The sequence below is a fragment of the Ostrinia nubilalis genome, chromosome 13, assembly GCF_963855985.1.
Source record: "Ostrinia nubilalis chromosome 13, ilOstNubi1.1, whole genome shotgun sequence".
Lineage (NCBI taxonomy): Eukaryota > Metazoa > Arthropoda > Insecta > Lepidoptera > Crambidae > Ostrinia > Ostrinia nubilalis.
The window spans coordinates 2,491,558-2,501,110 of record NC_087100.1 but is presented as its reverse complement, the minus strand read 5'-3'; positions in this window follow the sequence as shown (position 1 = coordinate 2,501,110).

Genomic DNA, 9,553 nt, shown 5'->3' with positions numbered 1-9,553 from the left:
TCTACAAAGACATTAGGCTACCTATACAGCTTTAGTGTCTGCACAACAACTCCATTTCAAAACTTATAAAAAAAGGTTTTGTGGTTTGGCGAGAACGTGATTTACGTAAACGGTTTACTCATACCTACCTATTATGAATGAATTTAATAGTTACACTTACCTACTTTCCCATTTAATTATCAAATCAAATCAAATCAAATCAAATTTCTTTATTTGCGTAATTCCAGGTACATAAGTGGTCTTACATAGATTTGGTAGGTTTCACTGAAATTTGCTCAAACTAGGAAGCGTGCAAATATTAAAAAGAGTAGTAGACTTTATATCGAAAATAATACTAACATGTCATATTACATTAATTGATTAAAAACAGAAAACTAATAAATTATCATTAATTAAATTATAAACTAATACAGAATGTCATATTTAATAATTATTGTCATATCATATTGAAAATGTCACCTCAGGATAATAATGTACTTATTGTATGTCACTTAACATTACAATTAAAATATTCATTTAATGAGTAGAACGACCTCTCCACAAGCCATGCATGCAGTTTGGTTTGAAACTGAGATCCGCTAAGCCCTCTTAATTCCGCGGGCAATGAGTTAAAAACTTTAATGGCCATATAATAACAATTTTTCTGGACCATTGTCAACCTGCAAAGGGGAATCTGAAGTAGGTTTATTTAGTAGGTAAATAAATATAAAAACATGGATTACACTTGGACTTAAAAGATCTATTCATTGACAAAAATCAAATCAAAACCTTATCCAATTAATTATCGCACTTACAAAAACATAAACACATCACGTGGGCGTTCGTTTTATTTTTAATGAGACATTTTCGATTTTGGCGGGAGGTCCGTTTTTGGGCCATTCTTATTCTTACGCATTTTTGTGTGAGATGTAAGAATAGCATATGTTTTTAAAGAAAATCAGTGCACTGTATATTAATTTACTTAGTAAAATACCTCTATTAACTAGGCCCAATATCATTTTTATCATAAAACTATTAGAAGAATATTAAAAAAAAGTTACAAGTCCAAAATGTCACGGACCGTGTAGTGTGAGATTCCCGGATTTGGACATACAATATTTTTTTCTGAAGAGATTTTATGTTATTTTGATAAATATTACAGTAATTATGCAAGATTAATACATGTTATATAAGACTGTTAAAAATTTATATCAATAATAATTACCATTTTTGTTTTTGAACACCAAACATTGTGTGAGCAGTTTTTGTGTCACAACCACGTGCGCCACTTTAAATATGCGTAACTCGGTAAAAAACTATCTTTGATATTGACATCCCTTGCTAAGTTTTTTTAGAACAGTAACATTGTCATCTTATTAGATTTGCAAATGGCTGAACGTAGTGGGTGAGCCGCAAAAAATTATTTCCTATTTATTTGAAAAAAGGGACAACCATAACACGTCCATCCCGTGTACGGTTTTTAAAGGTAGGTATCAATGTCACGCTATTGTATAAAACATAATTATGTACCTCATGCAGTATAGTTTCAGATAATTGCACAAGATCTGCTAATTCACAGATAGTTTTTTGGATATATCGGACACGTTCCAAATTGTCACGGCCATGGTATTAAAAATGTGTCACTACCGCAAACTATTTAAGTACATGGTCGTGACATTACAACGCGTGGTTGTGACATTCTATTTTTATTATTTTAATAGTTTTTGTTGTTCTGCTAAATGATTTTGTGTATTGTGCAATTTTTAGGAGTAGCCTTTTAGTAAGTGTACTTATTTTTCGCTAGTATGATTTTCTAGATGCTACGAAGGAAAAATTATTGCACTTTCTCATTTCTGCAGTAATATCAAATTTTACTGAGACAGCTCCTGGTAAAGGCCCTGCAGAGGTGGTCGGAGTTGTTTTAAAAGGAATTGCTATTAACCATATTTTTAGTGGTACGGTGACTATGAAACATGTTTAAGTTGTCAAAACCAACTGTTATGTGAATCCTACAGAAATCTCATTTGATACTCAATTAGGTACCTACTGTGTTTAAGATTTACTAATTTGTTAAGCATATTATCATATCGAAACCATGTAGATAGCATATCGGAAGCATGATCAGATAGTGCCAATAATAAAAAGTCTATTTTTTTATTATCTAGTAGATATTTTAACTACCTGACGGTATTTTTGATCTCAATTTTAATTAAATTTTTGGATGTTCAGAAAAAAGTACATATTACCAAATAACACCTTTGTTGATGAAACGAATTTAGTGTATTTTATTGTTAATCAATTTAAACTATTATGATATAAATTTAACAACATAAATATTATTATTTACAGTAAAAATGTAAAACTGTCACATCCGTGTCATGCAGTGTCACAGCCGTGGTTACGTAGGCTATTTTGTTTCCTTTCCGAGGGCTTTAAGGTTGTCCATATACATCAAAAGTATGCTTTTGGTTTATACTTTCGATACACATCGCAAAAAGTTTAAAAAAAAAATCTTTAATTTTTAAAAAAAAATTGGCACAAATTTAAGAATGGCCCTTTTATCGCGCGGACTTCTCTTGCACTGAGCGGGGGCATTGACCCTTGCGCACTAAACTATGCAATATTTATAAAGTGAAAAAGGTTGTTATCGCGTTGTTATTGTTTTTATTTGTTTAGAAGATAGTAGTGTTGTGTATCAACTTATTGATGAGTGATCACCACTTAACTACCTAATGGGTAAAGAAAGACGACCACACACCAATGTAAAGTCCACACATATTAAATAGCTGTTACCTACGTAATAAGTGCAATTTTGCAACACAAAATAAACTGATATTTTTATTAATTACTTAAAAAATTATGAATAAATTAATAATAAAATTAACCTTCAGCCTAAACTTTAACCCTAGAATTAAGCACTAACTATTGGTATGCGTTCAAGGCGGAACCCAGCCGATCTACACCCATTTATAATTTAACTAGCTTTCCGCCCGCGGCTTCGCCCGCGTGGAATTTTGTCTGTCACAGAAAAACTTTATCGCGCGCGTCCCTGTTTCAAAAACCGGGATAAAAACTATCCTATGTTCTTTCCCGGGACTCAAACTATCTCTATGCCAAATTTCATCAAAATCGGTTGCGAGGTTTAAGCGGGAAAGCGTAACAGACAGACAGACAGACAGACAGACAGACAGACAGACAGACAGAGTTACTTTCGCATTTATAATATTAGTTGGGATAACCTATTTTACCTACTTGTGGTTCACAATAATACCTATTTTGAATTAGAATTTGATATGCTGTCGGTCGTAAAGAGATGGGCAGGACACATTGCACGAATGAACCACGATCGCTGGGCTAGAAAGACCTTGGAGTGAAGACCCGGCAATAACACCCGTGGCAGAGGAAGACTGCCTAATGCTTCAAACACCAACGCGTGCAGATCGCATTGCCGGCGCGATCACAGCCCAATGACAGGTCGCGCGACCAATGCCATGACAATCCACGCGAACAAGTTGACACACTGGATGCAAGTGGCCAGGGACAGAAGGCAGTGGAAGGTTGAAGAGGAGGCCTATGTTCGAAGACGAACCCCAAAGGCTGTATAGTAGATAGATAGACACGGTCGGCAATGTTTAAGTTATTTTTTTGCCAATGCCAAATCATTTGCGTCATGCGTGCTGCCTCTTGAGAGTCATACCTAAGACTTTTTCAGGACTACAAGACGCTTTTAAATCATGTCATCATTGCAAAATTATTTATCCCCTTGAATCGCGTAACGTTTGACAATGATAATTTTCAGAAAATAAGCATTTTCTCCAAAAATATCGCAGCCAGATGTCACCTAACTAACTTTGAAACTTTGAAATTGCCTAGTTTTTTTTATTACTTGACGTCAATACAATACAGGCTTGCCTCACAAAAACTGACCTACCTCAGTAAGTCTAACACCTACCACCACTAAGCCTAGTTTTTTTGTTGTCTGTTCACAAAATTACTGTCAAGATCCAAAATTCCAAAGTCATCAATGATACCTACTTTTGTAAATTTTCTTGCAAATTATTTTTACTAAAATTACTTACTTTTCGATCGCGTAGGTAGGCTGTCAGGTACTCAATAGTACTGTCCGACTAACACTAGGTAATATAAAAAGTCCTTCAACAAAGCATTACTCTTCTTGAACACTAACAACAACAACAAGCACTGTGTAAAAGCTGCGCACGTAACATTGGCGAAACAGTGTGCCCTCAGTGACGAAAAAACGCAAGTTCATCGCCATAAGCCAAAGAAGAAGAAGAACACTTGACACTGACAGAATCATTCGCGGTATTAATGATAGTAAAAAACCATACTCTTCATTTGTTTGTAGGTCCACTAGGAACGAAGGTTAAGAAGGAGAAAAAAATACTTGATCTATTGCTATTCACTGAAAATCAGTAGCTTTACATTTTTGGCAACCACTAAAACCTGTAAGTATAATATGCCACTAGGAACTAGATATTCATAAGTCAAGTCAAAACAAATCGCAATAAACGGGCGCTAACTTAAAAAAAATCTTAGCAGACAAGCTGAGACACTTTTACATAAAGTAACCCTGAATAACGCAAAAGAAAGTTATTCAAACTGACAAATCCCTCATTCATTTTTCTATTTATTTAATTTTAATCAGTTACATTTATTGTAACGGTAAGTCTCCGCTTCCTGCACCCTCGTGCATTGTTATGAAAACCGTGAAAAAATTAGATCACACGCGCCCTAACAACGTAACTACCCTTACGTCTAACCCTTCAATTAATTTCACATTCATCCAACCCTTCCAATGATAGCAGGAAGTAGAAGCGACTAGCTCCGGGACAATGCATGCGAAACCTACAATTTCGTTGTTAACCCAACTGCGATGTATAATCTCAACTATTCATAATATAGGGTGACTTAGAAAGCTGTTTGAATAAGTTGAAAACATTTAAATTTTTTGACGCTAATAAATCTTTGTATCTAAGTGAAATGTAGGTTATAAATAAATAAAAAATGAGCTACCTCGTGTCATTTAAGTGTTAGTTAAATAACTTTTTTTGTTAAAAAAATATGGATACCTACTTACTTGAAACTCTGTAGTAATCCTTGCTGTGAAATGATAGAAAACACAATTTCATTAACCTCCTCGCATAACACACTCATTTATTGTCAAACCACGTAACTAAAATTGAACCATGAATGTTAATAAAGCTATTCCTATTTTAATAAATTGCAATCTTTCACCATGTCACCCTGTATTCCGCTTGCATAGGGAACAATTAAAATCGGGTAACTACACCACAGAATAAGTAATAGTACAGGTACAGAAGGATTACTCCACAAGACGATTTAAATAAATGCGAGTCTTGCTACGACGCGATACAGTGGAATTCAGCTCGCACAGCACTACGTACCTACCTACAATTTTATTCACCTACAAGTTTTGTCTCTTTCTATCGCGTGCCTCTGAACTCTTCTTACGCTGTTAGGGTTGCTGTCTAGTGAAAAAATAATTAATCTACTTATTTGTAATGAGGTACGTATGTAGGTAAGTATGCATTCATTATGGAAAACCTTGGGAGAGGCCTTTGTCCAGCAGTGGACGTCATTTGGCTGAAACGAACGAACGCATTCTGATTTCTGAGCAGTAGTCATAGTAGGTTAGGTTCCTATACTATCCTAAGAATTATTGATTACCTACATGGCCAACATACCTTTCAGCATCTTTGGGAAACGAAAAAAAAAGATAAATCCGGTAGATTTCTTTTCGAATTTAAACACCCGAACGCCGCACAATATTTCTTTCTCTTTATGTCCATTTTTATTTATTTATTTATTTAAAATCTTTATTGCACACATAAAAATTTTAAATAATACTTCGATCATAGAATTATTATTATAATCATACTACAACGCACGCCAGCGTCCTGACGGGCGCGCGCGTGACACTCGACTGATATAATACCCGCCGGCGGGGCGCTTCGCTGTAGGTAATTATCGGATGTACCGCGCGGAGTGAGCCAGGCCTGACTACACACTACCTATTTATAATCCAATCCCGGCATATTTGTCTAGGGCCGGCGGCCGTCACTTTTTTACGACATGTCACTTTTATTATTTTGACAAGTGAGACGCTTGACGATCGCGACGGACAAGTTGCATCGCCATTAAGTTTGACAGATATCGCGGTCGTAAATTATGCACACAATAGCGCACACGTCTTGATATTTTTATAGGCGATATTATAATCATTTGAATGTAGTAGTAATCACTTCCGTGAATGATGACTTTATAAGTGCATCGATGATGCAACGCTTGATAATTTATTAAGTCATTTATTTTCGAGCATTTGCGGTCATCGCGATAATCGCCACGGAATAGGAATTCGCATATTTTGAATTGTCTTATCACTAAAATTAATAAGCAGGTACCACTTAAATATAGGTACTTTTTAAATGACATAATAATTACTTGAGTAGGTACCTACCTTTTCAAATATTTTGCCACAACAATAAATGGATGCTTTTAAGCAAACATAACATTAACCGAATTAAAGTTAATATTGGTAATAGAAAACCAAATTCAAGACGCAAATTTTCACAGCAACACTTAAAATGGCGGCTAAAATAATAATGAAAGTCAACAGTAACTCGACCCTAATAAATAATAATTAATACAGGGTGGCACCGCGGCAACTGTCAATTTGTCACAACAGGAAGAGAGATTATCTTCATTATGCGTTAGAAAGTGTCGTTAATCCCTCTTTTATTCTGTTTAAGCTTTAAAAATGTTTGTAAAACGCGAACGCGTCATAATGACGTAACCGCACGGCGTTTTGTCAAAATTTTGATCGGGCTAATAGACGGGACGACAGGCAGGGCGGAGCCCTATTCATCAGGAAGGTTACGGAATTTTATTAACTGACCTTTTCCACGATACACTTCAAGACTGCGAGTTGATCTTGACGTCACCTATTTAAAAAAAGTTGAATATGACGTGTGGGGAATGGATGTCACAATTTCTTCAATATTTTAAAGACCTATTTGTATTGCTTTCCATAAAAATCCGTGAGTCCTTACTTAAAAAAAGTTACCATGACAGACTGTCTGTCAGTGATCATGATTTCTCTATTCCATTAGCTAGGTATACGATGTGGTACTTTTTAGGCGTTCTTCTTTTGATTAAAAATATAATTTCAAATTGCGAACTCTTCAAACCCTAGTTATTTTAAATAAAGAGGTTTTACTACACAATAAAAATCCAAACCGAAAACTGGCTGTTAAGAATCTATCCTCAGTCGTGCTGTCGTACATTGTTTTTTTGTTGACGCAAAAAATTAAACAATAGGATGACAATGTCGGAACATTTCTTCCCTACCCTACAACAATGAATCCTAGAAACGAAAAGAATAGAGGATGCTTTGTCTTTGACATCAGTGGAGTTTCCATTTATACTTATTGGTGTTTTGGTCGCATTCGAAATATTGATTCTTGGAATTTGGAACAAAATAAGACAAAAGATATTCCCTAAATGAATCTTGCTGCTCATTTACGATTATCCTTGCCTTGTAGGTACCTACTTCGGATTTATTTTTATTTTTTTGAGGCGTTGTAAAATAATTGTAATTATGTACAATCCTTCTTGTAGTTACTTCATTGTTCACTATGTTTTTTTAAGGTTCACAAATGTTGTGTTTGGGTAAAACCACAGGTCACCTGGTATTTATTTTTACAACAAACGAGCAAGAGTGGTAAGTATTTTCACCTTTTAGGTACATACTACGGCAACTAAACAATTGTATATCTACTTTTAACATTATGTATAATATATTATCATAATAATATGTCACTTTGACTCCACCGGGATTGGAACCCGCATTCGCTAACCGATTCGCACCAAGTCTCTCGTCGATCGCCCACACAGAACACCCCGCGCGTGGGAAGCTACTTATTACTCTATAATCCCAAATCCTTGTTACTTTCCAATTATATTAACCATATACGAGTACACCTTGCAGATTTTCCCACGAATGCAACAATTCATTGTAATGCAGTATCTACGAGTAATATTACAGATGTAAGCGAGTCCTTTTGTACGTCGATCACGTTGTGTCGGATTTCGGTCGCACCTGCGAGCTTTGCTAAACGAAACTTTTGTAGATTTTAGAACTATTTAGAAGTCGCCTTTAGGCGTCATGTAAATAGAGTAAGGACCGTATAATATTTGAAACGTCACAAAAAATGATAGATGAAGTAAAAAGTATCTTGACAACGTGGTAATTATTGTTATCGTCATAGGTCGTCGTTTCAGCCGAAAGACGTCCACTGCTGGACAAAGGCCTCCCCCAAGGATTTCCACAAAGACCGGTCCTGCGCCGCTTGCATCCAGGTACTTCCCGCGACCTTCACCAGATCGTCGGTCCACCTAGTGAGAGGCCTGCCCACGCTACGTCTTCCAGCTCGTGGTCGCTCGTCATAGGTAAATATGTATTAAAAAAAACATAGATATAAATATTGAGTAGAGTATCAAAATCCCTTTGAAAAAATACCAAGGAACGCTTTGACATCTCAAAATCCACGCGAGCGAACCCTTGGTAGAAGCTTTATTATGAAACCAGGGTAAAAGGGTGCGTATTGGGGAACGGAAAGTCTATGTTCAGCAGTGGACTGATAATGGCATGATGGGGACTGACTGGGGCGAAAACGAAATGCCTCTCTCTCAGAAAATAGCAGTCTCACTCAGTAAAATAAAGCTTCATATTCTCACGAAGACGTTGTTAGTTTATCACAAAAAGTAACAAATTTTAATATATTTGCTTCATTAAGATTCACGTTCCTACCGTCCAACGTTTGGTCATTCAATTATCTCAGGGGCGGCCTTTGGCCCTTCACTGAGATTCGCGTACCGTCCAAACGTTTGGCCAACATTCTATTTATCAGTACTGGCGGCCTTTGGCCCTTGGCTCGCAACATTGGCCCACTGACCTTGCCAAACATTCGGCGTTATCAGCCGCGAATCCTGGGCGTGTCATTCATGTACAACAGCGTTAGACGGTACAGTTTTGTTGTAAAACCGCACTAATTACGACTGTGTAAGGTGCCACAGTTTTAGCTTGATACGCCATCCCGTATCTACATTCAGCTGCTCCAAATAAGCCTATAGGAAATACTAGCGACCGCCCACGACTTCGTACGCGTGGATCCCGTTTTACCCCCTTAGGGGTAGAGTTTCGTAAAATCCTTTCTTAGCGGATGCCTACGTCATCATAACATCTACCTGCATGCCAAATTTCAGCTCGATCCGTCCAGTGGTTTGGGCTGGGCATTGATAGATCACTGTCAGTCAGTCAGTCATTCAGTCACCTTTGAGATTTTTATATTTAGATTCCAATGAGTTGAAAGAACTTTTGGTGAAAATTTTATTAGCTAAATTAATGAAGGACAAGCAGGCATAAAACAACTTCATCATGTAAAAATAAATATGATTCAGTACAGCCGTTCTTTAGAAGCCTACCTAAAGGTTTTGCCCTTAGTTAGTTGTTAAGTACAACCTACACGATAGA